This window comes from Sceloporus undulatus, chromosome 2 (assembly GCF_019175285.1).
Source record: "Sceloporus undulatus isolate JIND9_A2432 ecotype Alabama chromosome 2, SceUnd_v1.1, whole genome shotgun sequence".
NCBI classification, from domain to species: domain Eukaryota; kingdom Metazoa; phylum Chordata; class Lepidosauria; order Squamata; family Phrynosomatidae; genus Sceloporus; species Sceloporus undulatus.
The window spans coordinates 230616459-230637503 of NC_056523.1; the positions used below are offsets into that span (position 1 = coordinate 230616459).

At 42.6% G+C, this 21045-nt stretch overlaps 1 protein-coding gene across 2 annotated transcripts in view; it reads left to right on the plus strand.

Annotated features, from left to right (window-relative positions):
- The window catches only part of TRPC4 (transient receptor potential cation channel subfamily C member 4), a 191772-nt gene that overhangs the window by 86543 nt on the left and 84184 nt on the right, over positions 1-21045 (plus strand). The gene's annotated exons all lie outside the window — the stretch shown is intronic.

The window sequence follows — 21045 nt, forward strand, 5'->3', positions numbered from 1 at the left end:
ACTCCAGAAACCTCTTAAAAACCAGTAAGGTAATGGGAAGAATAACCTGAGAAGGTTAAATAAATGGGCTTTTACAGACGTGAAGAATTCCCAAATTACCACAGCTCTCTGGTGTTTCTGTTGCTGTATATCTTTTAATTTTCATTCTTCAGGGGCTAACGTTATAGTCTTCAGAATAGGAAATATTACTTTTTAAAAGTAATTCATTACTTGCTGCTTATGAAAGGTGTACGGTTGGTGTTACTCATGCCCCTGACTTAGTTGTTAGTCAGCACATTGCATAACATGTTGCTCCTTAGCTACTTTTAAAAAATGATTGATGAAATGGTCTCAAAGCTCATTAAATTGCCCCGTAAACAGTTATGTTTAAAAGTAAAGAGTAAGCATTACTCACTCCAGTGATCAATTTTTAATCCGTTGCTGGTTGTTATACTATGCGCTAAAAGCAGAATCATGAACCTTTCATTGAAAGAACAATAATGTGTTAGAAATATCATGTTTGTATGTAACTCCCAAGCTCTGGTAGTCCTGGACTGTTACTTGGGACTTAGACCCATTGAAATCAACTAAACCCAAATATGGCCCGTTACAAATGGGCCCCCTAGTATGTGCTGAGCACGTACTAGGGTTAGAAAGGTGTGTCCTTTCCGGACACCCCTAACCCTAGTACGCGCTCGGTGCGTACATAGTGGCGGCACCCGTTCTACATGGGCGCCGCCATCTTGAAATAGCAGACACTTGGCGTCCGCATGTCGTGCGGCACTAATGACGCTGCAAGTGTGCCATTGGTGCCTTGCGGCGTCATTAGCACACCGCAAGAAGAAGCTGCATTTTTCAGCTTCTTTTTGCTGTGAGGAGGAGCCGCGTGATTTGGCCGCTGAGGCTCCTCCACGCACCAAAAGAAGGTGCTTTTCAGACCGCCCTTTCGGGCGGTCTGTAAAGTGCCTATGATTTTACACTCAAGTTTTTTATTTATTTTGGAGTCACTTAGAACTCCTCTTTAAAACAAAAAGCTTGTCTTTTTTTCTTCTGGGCCTAAATAATTTGAATAAGATACCAGACTGATACAGGGCAGTGTGGTAGTGGGATGCTGAGAAGGAGAACTAAACTTCCAATGACTGTGGGGTGCTTTCAAATAGTAAACTGCATTACTGTGAGTTTTCTCATCCTCTGTTTTTTTGTGGGTTTTGCGGGCTATGTGACCATGTTCTGGAAGAGTTTATTCTTGACGTTTCACCAGCATCTATGGTTGGCATCTTCAGAGAATGCTGGCACGGAAGTGAGAGGAGTATATATGCAGTGGATCCTTGTTATACGCTGTAGTTCGGTTCTAAGATCCCCTGTGGATAACAAAATCCATGGATGCTCAAGTCTCATTAAATATAATGCCATAGCAAAATGGTGTCCCTTATAAAAAATGAAAAATCAAGGTTTGATATTTGAAAATTATACTTTTTTTTGAACATTTTCAATCCGTGGATGCTTGAATCCATGTATAAGAAATCCGTGTATAAGAAGGGCCGACTGTACTCTGTATCCCTTGGTTGGGAGGAAGTGATTTACATATTAATCTTTGTGTTGATCTCTTGTTGAATGACAAGGCCTCAGAGTGTCCATTTAGTTAGTGATCCATTATCTGCTGGAAAACCCCACTGACCCTGGTTGGTTTTCATTTGCCTGGGCTAGGTCTTGATTTTGGTGTTTTTCAGGACTGGTAGCAAAACTTTATTTACTTTAAGGGTTTCTTTTTTACTGTTGAAATTGTCTAGGTGTTTGTGGATTTCAATTGCTTCCCTGTGCATTCTGATCTGATAGTTGTTGGCATGGCCAAGAATTTCAGTGTTTTCAAACAGCATTTTTGATGGTTTATAACTTGTTCTGCTACTGTTGATTTTTTTGGCTGACCCAATCTGCAGTGTCTCTCGTTTTCCTTGATTCATGTTTGAACACCGCATTTGGTGGTTCCTATGTAGACTTGTCGGCAGCTGCAGGGTATGCAGTAAACTCCTGCAGCTATAAGAGCATCTTTCAGTCCTTCACTAAGTGCAGCATTTGCTGGATTTTCTTGGTCGGTCTGTAGATCCTTTGGAGATTGTGTTTTCTCATCAGTTTCCCTAATCTGTCTGTGACTCCTTTGATGTATGGTAAAAATACCTTCCCTTTGGGTGGTTGTTTGTCTTCACTGCTCTGGGTTTTTCTGGGTCTGGCAGCCCTTCTGAAGTCTGAGCTGGAGTAACCATTAGCCTGTAGAGCCCAGTTTAGGTACTTCAATTCATCTTCCAGGAAGTGAGGTTCACAGATGCTTTTTGTCCAGTCTACCAGTGTTTTTATTGCATTTCTTTTTTTGTCCTGAGTGATAGTTGGAGTTCTTGTGTAGGTATCTGTCCGTGTGTGTAGGTTTTCTGCATACTGCGTGGCCCAAACATTGGTTCGCTTTGCGGATGACTAGGACATCCAAGAATGACAATGTTTCTTCCTTTTCTTTTTCCATCATGACTCCACATTCTCATTCTCTGTTTAGACATTGTCTGAGTGGAAGTACCCTAGAGACCGAAGCTATTTGATAAGGGACCATTACTTGCTTTGTTTCTCATCCGTTACACAGGTCTTTTTACTATAGTTAAAATTTAACAGTTGGCTTGTGCCTTGTGCTCTTATTCAAGTCCACCTATCAGACTTTGCCTCCTTTGCCTTCCAAGGAGGGAGAGGCTGTGGAGGCAATGTAGAAACTTCAAGTGGTACAAAATATGGCAGCCAGGCTGGTCACGGGCAAATCCATAACTGCCCATATTACACCAGTTCTAAAATCTCTCCACTGGCTGCCTATCAGTTTCCAGGCAAATTACAAGGTGCTGGTTCTAACCTTTAAAGCCCTACATGGCTTGGGTCCTGACTACTTGCAGGATTGCCTACTTCCATACAATCCACCCCACACACTTCAGTCCTCTGCTACAACCTAAGAAGACCAGACTCTCAGCAGTGATCCAGAAGACCTTCTCATCAGCCACTCCGAGGCTCTGGAACAATCTACCAGACGAGATCTTCCATATTACCACCTTGGAAGCCTTTAAAAAGGCTATTAAGACGTATCTCTTCCAGCAGGCCTTTCCAGACTAGGTTAGATCCATTAGACTTGCCTTCCCCCTCTAATGATAGTTCTATTGTTATGATAACAAAATTAATTGATACCATCCTCTCCATCCCTGCTCATTTCTTGCACTAATCTGCCCGTAATTTTAGTGTATTCCTATTGGACAGTTTTAAATGTGGATGTTTAATCTCTTTTTATGGGTTGATCACTGTTTTTATGATGAGGGAAGGGTTGGGGTTTGGGGGGGGGTTAAATTGTAATTTTTAATTGTTTGATGATTTAATTATACTGTTGGAATCCACTTTGATTCCTTTGTGAAAAAGCGGAATACAAATTATTATTATTATTAATTATTATTATTATTAGACTAAAGCATTGTGCCAAATCCATCTCCTCTATAATGTTCAGGACAAGTGGGCAAGTGTGTGGGCATCAGATGTTTTTGAACTACAGTTCTCATCAGCATTAGCAGTGGAAGCAATGGTTAGAAATGATTTGCACTGCAAACAAAAACATCTGGGGTGTCACATTTCCCACTCCATTTATGGTTCAGAGAAAGATGGTGGCTATGGGAGAGCGCAGCAAAAAACAAGGTGTTTCCAATAGCATTAAAGTTCCAGCAAATGTTCCTCTCTGCCATTATTCAAAACATAGGAAAGAGTGCATATGATCATAAAGAAGCTGAGTATGTATACTTAGCCAGTTCTGTTATCTTCTCTCTGTCCCCTCCCCACCTCCGGTTGTTCAGAATTCCTAAAACATTTCTGGGTTTAGGAATAAAAATAGATGTACATTTCTCTTCTTATCTGCTTCAATTTTCATACATTATCAGCGCTGTGGTAAAATATTTACGTGAACAGTACACTGAAATGTCTGGAGGCCTTTCACAATTCATACAATATCATTTAATTACATTGTCTTGTTCTCATTGTGGATTCAGTAGCAAAAGATAAGTAAAGCATATAATTCATTTTTGCAAATGACTAATAATTGCTGTTTAGTGTATTAGGAAAGCATTTGGTGTAGCAACCCTTTGTAGTGTTTTCTACAATGGTATTTTGCCAGGTAGTCTGAACACATGGAAACAAGAGATTCCCTGCTTGGTCCTCCACCTTCCCCATTCCTCTTTTTTATTGTCTTTCCATATTAGAGGAGGTAATGTGTGTCCTCTGTCATCGTCTCCTTTTTTAAGTGACATTCAGATAAAATTTATCACACTACCTGGCTTTCCCCCCCATGATATCATACATGCTTGCACTAATCCCACATTTTTTCTTCCTATATGAAAGCAAACACAGCCTCTTGTGAATCTCACCAAAACTGCAAAATGTACGATACACTTCTTTGTAGAATAGTATTGGCGATGGGAGGTTGGATACAGAATCTAGTTTCCTGGAATTTCTTTTCAGCACTGGCCAGATACGATTTCATGTAGTTGAAGAAAGGTTTGGAACACCCTTGTGTTTCTCCGTTACTAGAAGAAACATGATAAATGATATAAAATAGCAACAAAATGCTCAAAAATACATTGTACAAATGTGTTTCTATGTAAAAAAAAAATTACCTTACTTTGCCTGCAGTTTAGATTGTTTAGACTTATGTTTAGACTTTATGTTTTTAAATTGCGGAAGAAATACACACACATTTGTGTGAAGCAAGATAATTCAACCTTAGGGCAATAATTTCCAAACTCTGGTCCACCAGTTGTTTTGGATTTCACTCCCAGAAGCCTTAGCCATCATGAGTGATGGTCTGGGATTCTGGGAGATGAAGGCTAAATCACCTGGAAGGCCACAGTTTGGGAATCACTGCTGTAGGGGAATTATATACCCAAAATGAAGTGCTTTGAAGTAGGGCTGTACAGTACTTCCTGATTTTCTTCAGAACCCAATCTGGCTATCTGAACTGGGTTGCAATTTTATTTGAACTGGTCTGGACCTGGTGCACCCTGAATCAGTTGCTGAAAGATTCAAAAATCCAAATTGTCAGCCCCATGGAGGCACATGATTGCTTGCTTTAGCATGGTTGCACATTTCTCCACTTTAACGAAAGCACACCAACACTGAAGCAGGTAGATAATTTGGCCAGAATAAAGATGCAGAGGCTCGGTACATACGCACCCTTACTGACACCCTCGTCATGTGCTAGGGTTACCTGGGGGCAGAGGACTCACACACATTGCAACCTTAGCATGTGACGAGGGCGTAAAAATGGCGGTGCCCTGTATACACGGACACTGACGTTATGTAAGTGCCGTGTGGCACTTATCTAACGAGTGCGCCAGTGGTGCACTTGTTATGCTGCTGCCGCGGCTTGAGAACCCCCCACTTTTCGCAGGTTCTTTTTTTGCTGGCGAGAAGCCGTGCGGTTTGGCAGCTGCGGCTTACCTCTGGCAGAAAAACAGGCACCGGCAGGCCACCCTTTTGGGGTGGTCTCTCCCACGCCAGAGTTAAAATACACAAGTGCGGAAATTTGAAGAAAGTCCTAAAATACAGATGGAAGAATTAGTTATGACTAACTCATAAATGCTGCTTCACAGCCAGATGAAAATAATTCAAAACTCCAAAATCTGGAGTTTCAGCTGGGAAGGATTCAAAATATCCCTTATCCATCCACTGGCAATGATAGAGTGAACCTATGCCTACATCCACACTTCAAAAATACCACTTTAACTGCCATCATTCAATGCTATGAAATTCTGGGAAGTGTAGTTTGTTGTGGCACCCCATAGCATTCAACCATGGCAGTTAAAGTGGTGCCAAACTAGATTACTTCTGCAGTGCGGATACAACCACTGTGGCAGTCTCTCAAGCACATTGTAAGAATCCCATTACCATTGTCACATCCAGGCTCAGTGCCTTTCACTTCACCTGTAGCTGGTTCATCTTGTACACTGAACAGTGTGGGAGGGACTCTTGATATCAAAGTTTAAGAATGACACAACTATTGCTACAGCCCTTTATTCCCTTATAGAAGCTCTTATGTATTTAAGCAGGAGATTATCTTTGTTCTTTCAAGGCAACAGTACTCATCCTTCAACTATCCAGGTATTGTGATACAACCACCAGTCCTAAATGGGGTCACACTCCCCTCAAAGGACTGTGTCTGCAGTCTGGAGGTACTCCTAGACTTGTCGGTCCAGATGACAAATCAGATAAATGCGACAGTCAGGAGTGCTTGCTACCAGCTTCGGCTGATGTGCCAGCTGCATCCTTTCCTGGAACCAGGGGACCTGGAAACTGTGGTTCATGAGCTGGTAACCTCATGAGTCGATTTCTGCAATGTGCTCGACATGAGGATACCCTTGTGCATAGGTCAGAAACATCACTTAGTCCAGAACATGGCAGCCAATTGGGTTACTGGTAAAACCAGATGCAGTCATATTACACCTATCTTAAAATTGCTCCACTGGCTGCCCATTAGTGTCCGGGCACAGTACAAGGTGTCACAGACTTTAAAGCCCTAAATGCCTTGGGTCCAACCTATCTCTGGAATCGCCTCCTTCCGTACAATCCAGCCCATGCACTGAGGTCCTCTGGGAGGAATTTATTGCAGTCTATTAAAACCAGCCTGACTGTAACTACCCAGAGGACCTTTTCTTCGACTGCTCCCAGATTATGGACAACTTGCTGGAGGAGATCTGTCACATCACCAGCTTAGACAGCCTCAAAAAGGCTATCAAGATGGATCTCTTCTGGCAGGCCTTCCCTGAATAGAAAACCTGGCCACCAATTTGAACTTACCTCCCTGAATTCGTTGTAGCCCACTCGCTTATAATGTATGTTTTAATGTATGTTTTGAAACTGTTAATAGTTTAATTGTTGTTTTAGAGGAGGGTGGGATATTGGAATTTGGGGCTTTGTATGTTACTTTTAATTTGTAAGCCTCCTCAATTGTCACTGACAGAGAGGCAGAATATAAATAAAGTTTTATTTATTATTATTTATTTATCCCAAGTCACAGCTGGTTTTTGGAAGCTTTCCCTCCTTATATTAAATGTGCCAATGAAGCAATTTTTGGATTAATATGTATGGAAAACACCATCTTCAGAGGAATCCAGTCCACTTGTATGGAAAGATTCACTAGATCTAAATTATCCTGGACAGATTTTATCTCTCCTTTTTGGCTTTCTGATATTTCTTTGCTCCTGCTGCATACATTGATGTCCTCTGTTCATTTTTAAAATATGTAAGTTTCTATAGGTGTTGCAACCATTTTAAAGATATATTTGCACTTATCCTTTCTGTTGATATTTTAATTATGTTGGTTACTCTTATAATTTTCTTGTATACTTGTCTCAATAGTATTATATCGTATAAATATTCATTATTGTGATTAGTATTGTCCCTGGATTAAAAAAAAAACAACTCTTGAACTGGATAAAGTGAAGATTAAATAGAGAGATCTTTAGATACACAGACAGACATCTTTGAGATTTCATCATCCCTGCACCATGGGCTCAGTGGGAATAGGTGTCTATACATGTTACGTATGGGTCACATGCAGCCTGTGAGGACCATTTTTGTAGCCCCTAAAGCTCATTTGGTGGTCTCCAGTATCCACCAGCCTTTCAAGAGAGAAAAAAGTCCCATTGATTTTTGGGATATGTGCATTTTTTTTGCCAGAAACTCACCCCAATCAACTAAAAACCAGCCACAAATATGAGGGTTTTGATCCCCCAGAGCATCTTAAATGTCTCTCAACCACCAAAACAAAATCAGAAGGAAATTGGTCAAAATGGCAGCTGGAAGCCACTGATGTCATTTCCAGTATGCTAAAATGCAGAGATGTGAATGGGGTAGCAGAAGTGAAAAGTAGACCCATGCCTTCAGCCCATCCCTGTTCTAAATAAGATGGCTGTATAGATATGCAACACCAAACCATGCAGCTACTTTTCTCTGGAGATCATTGCTCTATTTGCATGTTTAAAGTATTTTTATTACTGCTCATGCTGCCAGGATTCCCAAGGCAATGAGCAGAAATTAGAATGTTATTTAAAACATTAAATATAAGCAGATATGAAATGCAAGTCCACAAAACAGAAATGCAAGTCCTCATCCCTGCTATTCATATACAGAGGACAGTGTGTGTTGGGGGGGGGGGGCTGTATCATCCCACAAATCAAAGATGTTAATGCTAAAACATAGGCAAAAGCAATTACATTTGCAAAATGTACCCAGTGGCAAAAAAAATTACATATATTCTTCCTCAGCCCAGGACTTCTGGTAAAAGCAAGGAGGAGTTTGTTGGTTTGCGGTTGCAAAAACAGCCACTTTCTTATATAGGCTGTTCCAGGCTATTTTGCACTCTTGGCAAGGCTAACTACTAGCACCCCCCCCCCCCATCACAGAATAGAATCATAGAATCATAGGATTGGGTGAGACCGCAAGGGTCATCCAGTCCAACCCCATTCTGCCATGCAGGAAATCTCAAAATCTCAATCAAAGCATCCCCGACAGATGGCCATCCAACCTCTGTTTAAAGACCTCCAAGGAGGGAGACTCCACCACTCTCCGATGAAGTGTGTTAAACAAATTTAAAAATGCTAACTTCAGTTTTTAAAAACAAAATGTCCCGTTAAAAAAAATTAAACACACAAAACCTGAAACTACTTAATTAACTTTGGATTGCAAGAACAGGTAATACAACACTCTTTTGGAATCTTTACCAAATACAAAAGAAAATGATTTAACAAAATTGAAATATAATTCCAGCTTCAGTTTGGGAAGTATTTCCAAATAATCCTTTTAGGCTTGTGAAGGCAATGGCAAACCTCCTCTGAACCAATCTTGCCAAGAAAACCCCATGATAGGTTTCTTTAGGTTGCCGACTTAAAGGCACGCAACACGCACCCAAAGATCTCTATTAAAGCTTCATATATACTACAGTGGACCCTTGTTATACGCTGGGGCTTGGTTCCAAGATCCCCCATGGATAACAAAATCCGTGGATGCTCAAATCCCATTAAATATAATGGCACAGCAAAATGGTGTCCCTTATAAAAATGGAAAATCAAGGTTTGATATTTGAAATTTATACTTTTTTTGAACATTTTCAAACTGTGGATGCTTGAATCCAGGTATAAAAAAATCCATGTACTGTATAAGAAGGAATGATTGTACTGTAAACAACACATGTTGCCAATTAAGAAGAATTAGAGGGGTGTCACTAAATTAAAAAAAAATGTCACTGAATTAAAAAAATTAAAATACATCTAACAAGGATGAATAAAGAACAGCATGTAGAAATGTTTCATTTGATTTTAATTATATTCTACAGCACTGTTGTGGTATTTATCTTAAAATAAAGTTTTAAAAAATGTCAGTTGCATTTTATAAGGGTTAAAAAAAAAACCTAATCTGTGTAAACCTGTACACCTCAAAGGTCAGTACTCTGCCTTTCTGCAGTCTGTGCCCCAGACGGCTGACCAGGTAGACTACCATAATTATAGCACCAGCCTAACTGTAGGGTTGGATGGCTGACAAATGGGTCATCCATATATATGGCTTCCAAGTTCTCTATCTATCTATCTATCTATCTATCTGGGGCCAGAACTTGGAAGCTACTTTTTTGGATGCTAGTTCTCAGAATTTCCCAGGTTCTCTAGCTGGGAAATTTCTCACTTGTAGTAAAAGAAAAAGTGAGGGAGGAAGGTAATATTAGCAACGTTGTTAAAGCATGTTAAGTTCTCATGGTAGAATCTATTTCCCATGGACTTTCCTTTCTCTCTATTTATGGTTTAATTGCTACATGGCTGTGGTCACCATCTTTATAGTTTGTTTTGGAATAATCTTAATCACCAAACTAGATCATAATCACTCCTCCTTGAAATATTTTCCACTTGTGTGAAGAAAAGAAGTTTAAAGAGCTAGCTAATAAACTCCACTGGGGTTGTAAATTCTGAAAAGATAAACATATCACAAAATGGGAAACCAGAGTGTATGGGATTTGTCAGTCCTTCATCTTACCCTTTGGAACATGTCAGAAGGATTTGTTCCAATGCCACAGCACCACGCTCACATAGGTACACAGCTACAGTCCTTCTCGATACATTCTCAACATGCTAGACATGTGGCAGAGAGCAGGAGTAGCCCATGGTCCCCACATGACCCACACATAAACTCCCTGTACCATTATCAACATATGGGAGAGAAATATAGACCTGGTTATTATTGAAGACAATTGAGGAGAGAAGGAAAATTGGGTGGTAGCCTTACTCAGAGAGCCAACATGATGTTGCAATTGAAACTTGGATTAGGTCTTCAAGAGATCAGGGTTCAAATCTCTACTCAGCCATGGAAACCCACTGGGTGGGCTTGGGCAGGTCACACACTCTCTGCCCCAGAGGAAGGCCATGGCAAATCCCATCTGGTCATATCTTGCCAATGATCTTGGGTCACCATAAGTCAGGCTTTAATGCAAAGAACAACAACAAAAAAGGTTTATTCAGGTTCCTAAAAGCTTATAGAGACCTATAGAAGGGGTTAAGATAGAGAGGGAGTATGTACATCATAAGACTTTCAAACTCCCCTCATTAACTGGAGACTTTGGGGGGAAGGAAAGGAGAAGGAATGCTTTTGTCTTTTCTTCACTTCGGAATCTTGCCCTTTCCCTTCATTATGTAACTTAGGCCTCATACAGACAGGCCAAAATAAAGCTGCTTCAAGTAACTTTGGAGGTATGCTGTTTAAATGATGCATGTGTACTAAGAGTCTGGAAGGCACGTCAAAGTCACGATCGAGTCCTAAGGACTGGAGCGCAGCTTTGGCGCAACTTCCAGACTCTTAGTATGCATGCATCATTTAAACAGCATACAGTGGACCCTTTTTCTTCACTAGGGTTTGGTTCCAGGAAGCCCCGTGAATAACAAAATCCATGTATGCTCAAGTCCCATTAAATACAATGGCATAGCAAAATGAATGAATGAAATTCTTTATTATGGTCAAAGACCAGCATCATAGCAAAATGGTGTCCCTTATATAAAATGGAAAAATCAATACTTGAAATGTATATATTTTTTTAATATTTTCAAGCCGTGGATGCTTGAATCCATGTGTTAAAAATCAGTGTGTAAGGAGGGCCAGCTGTACCTCCAAAGTGACTCGAAACAGCTTTATTTTGGCCTGTCTGTATGGGGCCTTAGTGAAGAAAGATATCAGGAAAGTGGGAATTAACCCTCATGAAACCCCTCTTACCCATTTAGTAGCCATGGTCATGAATAATTCTTGTTCCAGAGTGGTTGAAACCCTCAGCAGGAACACTTCCATGGCTCGGAGTGGGGAGCAAATAATACTTTGGTGCTTTACAGACCGCCCAAAAAGGGCGGTCTGCCGGCGCTGTCATTTGCTGCACAGAGGAGCCCCAGTGGCCAAACCGCATGACTCCTCCACGCAACAAAAAGAAGCCGAAAAAAGCGGCTTCTTTTGGCGGTGTGCTTATGACACTGCAAGGCGCCAATGGCGCACTTGCGGCGTCATAAGTGAGCTGCGACATGCGGATGCTGAGTGTCTGCGACGTCAAAATGGCTGTGCCCATGTGTATAGGGCGCCACCATTTTGTACGTGCTCGGCACGTACTAGGGTTAGGGCGTCCGGAAGAGCACGTACTTTCCACCCATGCGGAATGGGCCATTAATTCTGCAGTTTCAGCATTCCAGAGAGTGGCTACAAAGTCTGTTGCTATATTTGATTGGAGTGGGGGCGATTATGCAATTCCTATGATGAGTGATCCTCAGCAATCTTCTGACTGGCAAGTCTGTATTCATGTGGTCTGATTTGTTGCAGTTCTTGTTAATTTTATTATTATAAACAAAGTTGTGGTGAAAAGCTGAGATTCCACCTCAGCATTAGGAAGAACTTCCTGACAGTAAGAGCTGTTCGGCAGTGGAACTCACTCCCTCAGAGAGTGGTGGAGTCTCCTTCTTTGGAGGTTTTTAAACAGAGGCTGAATGTCCGTCTTTTGAGCAGGGGGTTGCTTTGATTCAGTTTTCCTACATGGCTGAAGGGGATTGGACTGGATGGTCCTTATGGTCTCTTCCAACTCTGTGATTCTACATTAGGCTTACACAAAGGTTGTACTTATCAAGCCACTTGGAGTCATCCATCCAGGTATGCAACCAGTATGGTAGCTATATGGCAGTGATGATGAACCTTTTATAGACTGAGTGCCCAAACTGCAACCCAGACCCCACTTATTTATTGCAAAGTGCCACGTCCCTCTGGCTTTCTAGTATGGTATCAGTAAATCACAAATTGCATTTGTCTGGTTAGGGCAGCTGGGACTATAGAGGTGCAGTGTTCGCTGGTGTGTTTTGCATGTTGGGGCAGTGAATGAGCTCTGAGTTTTATTGTGAACTTGAAGGGAACTATTCAGGGTGTTGAATCCAGTGGTGGCGAACCTATGGCACACGTGCCACAGGTGGCACTAAGAGCCCTCTCTGTGGACACGTGTGCTGTCACTCCAGCACAGAGTTAGCCAGAGTTTGTTCCTGGAATGTCAGAGGGACTTGGCACTTCGCAATAAATAAGTGGGTTTTCGGTTGCAGTTTGGGTACTTGGTCTCTAAAGGGTTAACCATCGTGCTGTTCCTAGCTTTGCAGGATTTATTATTATGTTTAATAAATAATAATAATAATAAAAAGTTTATTTATATACCGCCCTTCGAAACATCAGGGCGGTTAACAACATTGCAAATACAATACATAAAATACATGAAATAATAATACAAAAACCACAAACAACAGTGCAATTAAAATAAAACTCCTGCCAGGTCTTCAATGCTGCTAGTAGGAGAACAAAAGGTGGGGGGGAGAAGGGCGTTCAAAGGGAGGAGTCAGGGTATGCCTGCTTGAAGAGGAATGTTTTTATCCCCTTCTTAAAATGGGCCAGGGAGGTGGCCGAGCGGAGCTCAGTGGGCAGCGTGTTCCAGAGGGTGGGGGCCATGATGGAAAAGGCCCTTTTAGAGGTGTTAACTAATCTGACCTCTGGAACTACTAATTGATGCTGCCCTGTTGATCTGAGTGTGCGGGGCGGATTGTACGGAGAGAGGCGGTCCTCTAAGTATCCTGGGCCCAAGCCATTTAGGCTTTTATAGGTCATAACCAACACCTTGTATTGCGCCCGGAAGCGAATAGGCAGCCAGTGAAGGTCTTTTAGGACCGGTGTTATATGGCTGGCCCTAGATGTGTTAGTGACCAGCCTCGCTGCCATGTTCTGCACCAATTGCAGCTTCCGGGTATGGTACAAGGGTTGCCCCATGTAGAGCGCATTGCAGAAATCCAGTCGAGAGGTTACCAGAGCATGTACTACCATTTCAAGGTCCCCCCGGCTCAAGTAGGGACGCAGCTGGCGTATCAGCCGAAGCTGATAGCAGGTGCTCCTGACCGTCGCATCCACCTGAGATGTAAGGTGGAGCGACGAGTCAAGGAGCACCCCCAGACTGCGTACTGAGTCCTTCACGGGAAGCGTGACCCCGTTCAGGACAGGTGGAACCACTGCCATCCCTGGGCCAGGAGAACCTATCACGAGTACTTCCGTTTTCTCTGGATTCAAGCTGAGTCTGTTTTCCCTCATCCAGCCCATTACCGACTCCAGAAAGGCCACGAGAGGAGAGATGCCATCCCCAGTCACTGCATCAGTCGGAGACATAGAGAAGACTATTTGGGTGTCATCAGCGTACTGATAACCCCGCGCCCCATGTCTCCGGATGATCTCTCCCAGCGGTTTCATGTAAATGTTAAATAGCATGGGAGACAGGATGGCTCCTTGAGGGACCCCAGATATAAGGGCCCTCTTATCGGAGCACACGTCTCCCAGCTGCACCTTCTGGAACCTCCCGGAGAGGTAGGAACGGAACCACTGGAGTGCAGTGCCCCCGATTCCCACCTCTGCCAGGCGCTCCAGAAGGATACCATGGTCTATGGTATCGAAAGCCGCTGAGATGTCCAAGAACACCAACAGGGACACGCTACCCCTGTCCATGCCCAGACGGAGATCATCAACCAAGGCGACCATAGCAGTCTCAACCCCGTAGCCCGCCCGAAAGCCGGTTTGAAATGGGTCTAGATAATCCGTTTCATCCAAGATCGATTGGAGCTGGATCACAACCACCCTCTCGATCACCTTCAACAAAAATGGCAATAGTGAAACAGGCCGGTAATTGTTGTGCATCAGGGGGTCGAGGGAGGGCTTTTTCAACAGAGGTCTTACAGTGGCCAATTTTAATTTAGATGGAAATTGCCCATCCCTCAGAGATGTATTAATGATCTGGTGTAACATTGAAGTTACTACCGGTCCCCCCTGAGCCGCTAGCCATGAGGGACAGGGATCGAGAGAGCAGGTCGTCTTCCTAACGCTCCTAAGGATCTTGTCCACATCCTCGGTACTCACGGACTCAAAGTGATCCAGTATAACCGAATCCACGGAAGCTCTGGACACCTCTATTCTGGTTTCTATTCTAAGACTGGCATCCAGACCTTCGCTTATCCGAGAGATTTTATCCGCGAAGAAGTTGTTAAATTGGTCACAGCAGGCCTTTGATGGTTCAAGAATAGGGTTCAGAGCAGGGGGGAGCTGAGTTAGCTCCCTCACTACCCTGAACAGCTGTGCCGGACGCGACTCCGCGGACGCGACACGTGCACCATAGAACAAGTTCTTAGCTGCACGTATCGCCTCTCCGTAGTCCTCCAAAAGGTGGTCCAGGAGAGTCTTGTCGGATAAGTGCTGGTGTTTCCGCCAGCGGTGCTCTAGCCGTCGCAGAACCCGCTTCCTTGCCCGGAGATCTTCCGTATACCAGGGCTTCCTTTTGGAGACAGGTCTGAGAGGGTGCTTGGGAGCGATACTGTATATAGCCCTGGAGAGGTTAGTATCCCAGATGTTAACCAGGGCATCAACAGAGTCGCCGTCGGTTCCAACTGTATATCCCTCTAGGGCTTCTTGGAACCTTTTGGGTTCCATCAGCCTTCGAGGGTGGACCATTCTAATAGGTCCACCACCCCCGGGAGGGATCTGGGTAGACGCCTTGATTTTTGCCTCCACCAGGAAATGATCCGTCCATGACAGGGGGGAAATATTAGTTATTTCCACCCACGGAATTTCCATGTCCGTACAAAAGACCAAATTGAGTGTGTTACCCGCAGAATGCGTAGGCCCCAAGACCAGCTGTGACAGGCCCATGGATGTCATGGTATCCATGAATTCCCGAGCCGCACCGGATGGAACATAGTTGGCCGCGAAGGGGATGTTGAAGTCTCCCAGGACCAGAAGCCTGGGGGACTCCAGCATCAGCTCGGAGACCAACTGTGTCAGCTCGTTAAGGGAGTCTGTTAGCGCACGGGGTGGCCGATAGACCAACAGAATCCCTAGACTGTCTCTGGCCTTCAGGGTCAGGTAGATACACTCGATATAGGAAGTTTGACGAACATGGTTCCTGGTTAGAGACAAAGTGTTCTTATAAACCAAGGTGACACCCCCCCCGCCCACCTAACCTGGTCTGGTCCTTCACTGAGTACCCGGCAGGTAGGGCCTGAGCCCATACAGCTTCTCCCTCAGGCCCAAGCCAGGTCTCAGTAATGCAATTACTGTAATTATATTAGGATGTAGAAGGATTCCACAAGGGCAGACATGCAGAGCCTATACAGACTGCCTTGAAAGGCTGGCCTGTGAGTGGAGTTGGGACGTTGCGTCCGTCCAGAAGACGAACACCCTGACTCCATGCACAGGGCACCATAATGCTGCTCCACACGGCATGTGGCATCATGGTGCTCCTCCAGCCCTGAATCCAGATGATGCAGAGCTGAAGGAGCACTATATGCAGTGCTGAAGGTGGCTATGCTGCCCTTTCAAGGGCACAAAAAGGAGCCAGATTGGGGCTGCACCATGAAGTTGCTGCGGCCCAATCCAGCTAGGAAAGGGGCAGCATCCCACTGCCCCTAAGGAGCCGTCTGTTGAGCCCCTAGTCTCCCAGATAGACTGGGAGGAGTGGGCTGGGGAGCTTTCTGGTACAGGTGCATGACCTGGAAGCTACGACATTCCCATCTGCAAAGCTGAAAACTCACAAGGATTAAGGTCAGCTAGACAGAAACTTCTCAAAAGATTTAAAATATTATCAAAAAACCTTGGATGGTCCATTCTGAACAGAGACTCCCCCCCCCCCAAAACTGGGTTGATGATTTATTACTGTTGAGTGAGTACAAACAATTTGCATTGTAAATATCTGAAGTGCATCCTCCATTGAGGAAAAAAAACTAACATGAAACAAAGAGTTTAGAGAAAATGATAACACAGTACTCAAAAATTGAAGATTAAACTAAGTGCAATTTGAACTGGAAATAAGAAATAGAATTGGTGTCTCCAAGATTTAAACAATTAAAAAGAAGTTATATTTTAGAAAAGGAGAAATAAATATTGCCTCTGACAATAGACTTTGATCAGAAAATGATTTATATGACATCATAAACATGGCCTCCAAAAAAATGTCTACAGTTGGACTAAACAAAACTGACCCTGTGCTCATTAAAATTAGAAAGTAATGGTGATTTAGAGAAGAAACTGGACTTGTTAATATTAGAGATTACAGGACAAGTAAATCATTTTAGAGAGTTTACTGGAAAACAGTTCAAAGAGATCACGGAGTCAGTTCAGAAACTCATGACCTTTATACCAAACATGAACAGGAGATCTCTAATAATGTGAAGGGAATGGACATTTTACAGCAGGATTTGGAAACAGCACAGGATAGAATTATGATGATGGATGTAAAATCAAAGGAAACACTGGTTAAGAGCCGTTCCAGAAGAGCTGACTGACTTAAAGCAGACAATCTTAAAAGCTTTGGCGGGTCTTATAAACAGCTTTGTTCAAGAACATGACGAGAAGGTGAAAGTATTATATAGGCAAAACTTTGCTTACTGTATGCATAAAGGAAAAAATTCTAAGGAAAGTTAGAATTCATTTCACACATGTAAAATGAGATGTCAGTGATGAAATATTGAGAGCATACTTTAAGAAAGGTCTTAAAATAAATGAGAATGAAATAATTATGTTTAAAAAAATTCTCAAAAGAATGCTGGAAAAAAACACACAGAGAATATAATTTCTTGGTGGGGATGCTCAGAAAAAAAGATAGAACCTTTCACTGGATAGTCCCAGGGGGTTTTATATCCATTATGCAGATAAAAAAAATATATTACAAACTCTTTGGAGAGAGTAAGAGATCTGTTCAAAATATTGAAGGACGAGGCCCTAGAAGGAGACCTTTAAACAGTTCAGAGGTTGTTAAGAAGAGATGGTCCCAAAATTTTGGGTATAATATCCTTAGAATCATAGAATCGTAGAGTTGGAAGAGACCACAAGGGCCATCCAGCCCAACCCCCCGCCATGCAGGAACTCTCAATTAAAGCATCCCCGACAGATGGGCATCAAGCCTCTGTTTAAAGACCTCCAGGGAAGGAGACTCCACCACTCTGCGAGGGAGTTGTTCCACAGTCGAACAGCCCTTACTGTCAGGAAGTTCCTCCTAATGTTCAGGTGGAATCTCTTTTCCTGCAGTTTGCATCCATTGTTCCGGGTCCTGTTCTCTGGAGCAGCAGAAAACAAGCTTGCTCCCTCCTCAATATGACATCCCTTCAAATATTTAAACAGGGTTATCATATCACCTCGTAACCTTCTCTTCTCCAGACTAAACAAGACGTTCCTCATAGGTCATGGTTTCCAGGCCCTTAACCATTTTAGTCACCATTTAAATGTGGTGCAAAGATATAAATTTAACTTTGGGTAGTAATTTAAAATAAAACCTGTATAAAATGATATATAGATGGTAGCTAACACAAAATGAGCTGTTGAAAATGGTCAAGAAAGTTTCATATCTTTTTTATATATTAATCCAAAAGCCTTTAAAAGTAGATTTTGTATTGATACCAGAAATGTTTAGGCTTTATGGATAATGAACAGGATAGCAAATATGGATGATTTTTTCAACATATGACAACATATGACAACAGCAACAAGAATATTATTTACTCAGACTTGCTAATGGACTGAAGGACCGATGGTGGAAGGATGGATTGTTAAGGTTGCTAAATTATGGATTATTAAATTATGGTCAGATTAATGTGAGTTAAAAGAATAAGTCAGCTGAAGATGCTTTGAAAGAAAGTGGAATGTATATGCTGCCCTAATGGCATGGAAATCACTAGCCACCATTGCAGAGGTATATGGATTTGTGGATAGAACAGCTATGAGCATAGTGACATCAGTACTATGCAAAATGGTAGTCTGTGAACTGTGCCAGTCTGAGAGCTGTTGGGTGCCACCACATGGCATGTCTCCAGGAAAGAATAAAATAGTCTTTATCAGAGTCAGTGGACACACATATAGTGCCAGTGTCTGGCACATTGGGGGAAAACATGCTGGTCCCCTACCTCAGATAGTTTAAGAAGCCCTAGTGTAGATGACTGGTCGCATATATCTGACTTGGCTGTCAGGCCAGAGGTAGAACAATTTAAATTCTGCTCAAAAAAACCTGCAGGCATATAAAAGTGTAATGCACCTCATCAGAGTTTTCCACACAGGCCAAAAGGCCTGCTTTCCTCCCAGCCTTGCATCACCTAGATCAGATGATATACAGGCTAAAAACCCCGGGACAAGATCAAACCTCATCCTGCCTGTCCAGATGCGGATCCAGAGGATGTGGCCTGACCCCAGGGTAAAGAGCCTTTACTCCAGGGTAATTAACCCCTAGTTTCCATTGAGTTTCTAGGAAACTCCACAGCAAAATTGGGCTGTTCAGATGGACCTGCCCCATGCTCTTTACCTTGCCAGCCGTTGCTCCAACTGAGAAGCCCCCACAGTCACCATGTCTGATGTGGAAACTGGGTGCCTAGCCATATGGGTGCAGTCAGGTTCTCCTTTCCAGATGGGGCAATGGGGGCTTCTCAGTCAGAGCAACAATGTGCCAAGATAAGGAGCACACATTGGTCCCTGGTCCTAGGTTGGCACAGGTATGGATGTGCAAATACCCGCCCATCCCTGCGCCGACCCAAACACCAACCTGGTGAGCACTGGGGCCAGGAGAGCAATGGCTTGGCCATTGCATTCCTGGCCCATCTCCTCAGGCCCTCAGTGAGGCAGCTGATATACATGACCCACAGCCATTTAGGAGCAGTTGTAATGGCTGCTTTACCACAGCAATTTAAACGTGCAAATCCTCATTTTTGTTCACTTTTAAAAAGGATTTCCATACTTACATTTAGAAATCACATAGTTGTCTGCATTTTGCTGTACCGCAAGAACCTAACATGAAATAATATTGTTTCTAACTTTTTTCAGAGCTTACCATGTCTAATATTGTAGGAAGAACAATGGTATTTTAGCAGGTGTGTGGTTATTTGTGAGATTCATTTCCCCAAAGAAGCATGCCTGGTGCCGGGATTGTTATCTCCCTGACACTAGGTAAAGACTTTCTGATTGTCCCAGGGTTTAAATGTAGTTTAACGTGCTGTACTTTTGTATTTTGTCTCTTTTAAACAACCCTGAAAGCTTAGCTGAAAGGTGTGGAAATAAATGAAATCTAGATGACATGTCCCGTTATCACTGGCAATCACTGACATGGATAAGTTGGAAGATATGATAAATAGATTATGTGTGGTAGACCAGAGAGTTCATCTTACTAGGATGGGATATTTCAGGCTCCAGTGTTTTTGGAATTATTTAATTTTAATTGCATTTTTAGGGGTAGTATTTGTCCCCTGTGTTTACCTGCTGCTTCTTCCATGTTGTGTACTGCTTTGTATTCAATACACATCTACCATGAGAATTAGATTACCATTATGGTGATGGAGCAGCTGGGGCCAGTTTATTTCATGGTTTTGAATTCTACTCTGTCTCTTCAGACTGAATGAGGGTTTTGTGACAATAACTCAGGAATAGGTCAGTTTTGTCACTTTATATTTTCTTCTCTGGGAGGTGAACCATAGAAAATTTAGGAGAAGAATAGGATTTAAGAAGACATTAGTTAAGGAATTTATCCAATACCATCAGTACCTATTTTTCCCAGTTATATGTCTCCAAAATGGCCTGTTTTCCTCATCATATCCTGGAAAAAATATCTTTGTACTTTAAATTTATTCAGTTAAGAGAGAGTGTGTGGGGAGGTGGTGGTGGTGGTGTATTAGTACAGTCACTATTCTATTTTTTTAATAGGGTGCATCTGCACTGGAGAAATAATCCAGGTTGATACCCATTTAACTGCCATGGCTCAGTGCTATGAAATCCTGGGATTTGTTGTGGCGCCAGAGCACTTTGATAGAGAAGGCTAAATGTTTCCCAAAACTACAGTTCCTAGAATTCCATAGCATTGAGCCAGGGCAGCTAAATTTGCATCAACGTGGATTATTTCTGTAGTGTGGATGCAGCCTCTGCGATACAGAATGTGAAATGACTTCTAAACAACACTTAATTTTAAGACCAAGACAGATGAAATTTAAAATTGCATTCTAAGCTTGTAAAATACCTAAAACTACAATAGAATCAAACTAATCTAGCATGTATCTCAGTATTTATGAGCCACTGAAATGGCCCTTTGCACTTGACAGCCGCTGTAGTTTGTTCAATATTTCATTTCGGTCTGTATAAGATAGTTGGCATGCAATGGTGTTTAATGTTTGACATTCGTAATTGGAACTTAGATGGCAGTGCTTGGTAATTGACAACTTCCTGTACTTAATATGTGACACCTGTCAAAACCCCAAACAATTAAAAGAGTCTGCCCAGTAAATCAAGAACATGGATAGAATTTTGAACTGATAGTTTTTGTCTGCTTATGCCTTCTGGTCCCAGGATAGGTGGGATGGAGGTTGGGAGGATATGTAAAAGGACAATAGGGTAGAGGCAAATAAAGTACCTATCAGCTGGTATTGGTGGAGAATTAGGACATCTGGTGGGATTTATTGCAGGAGA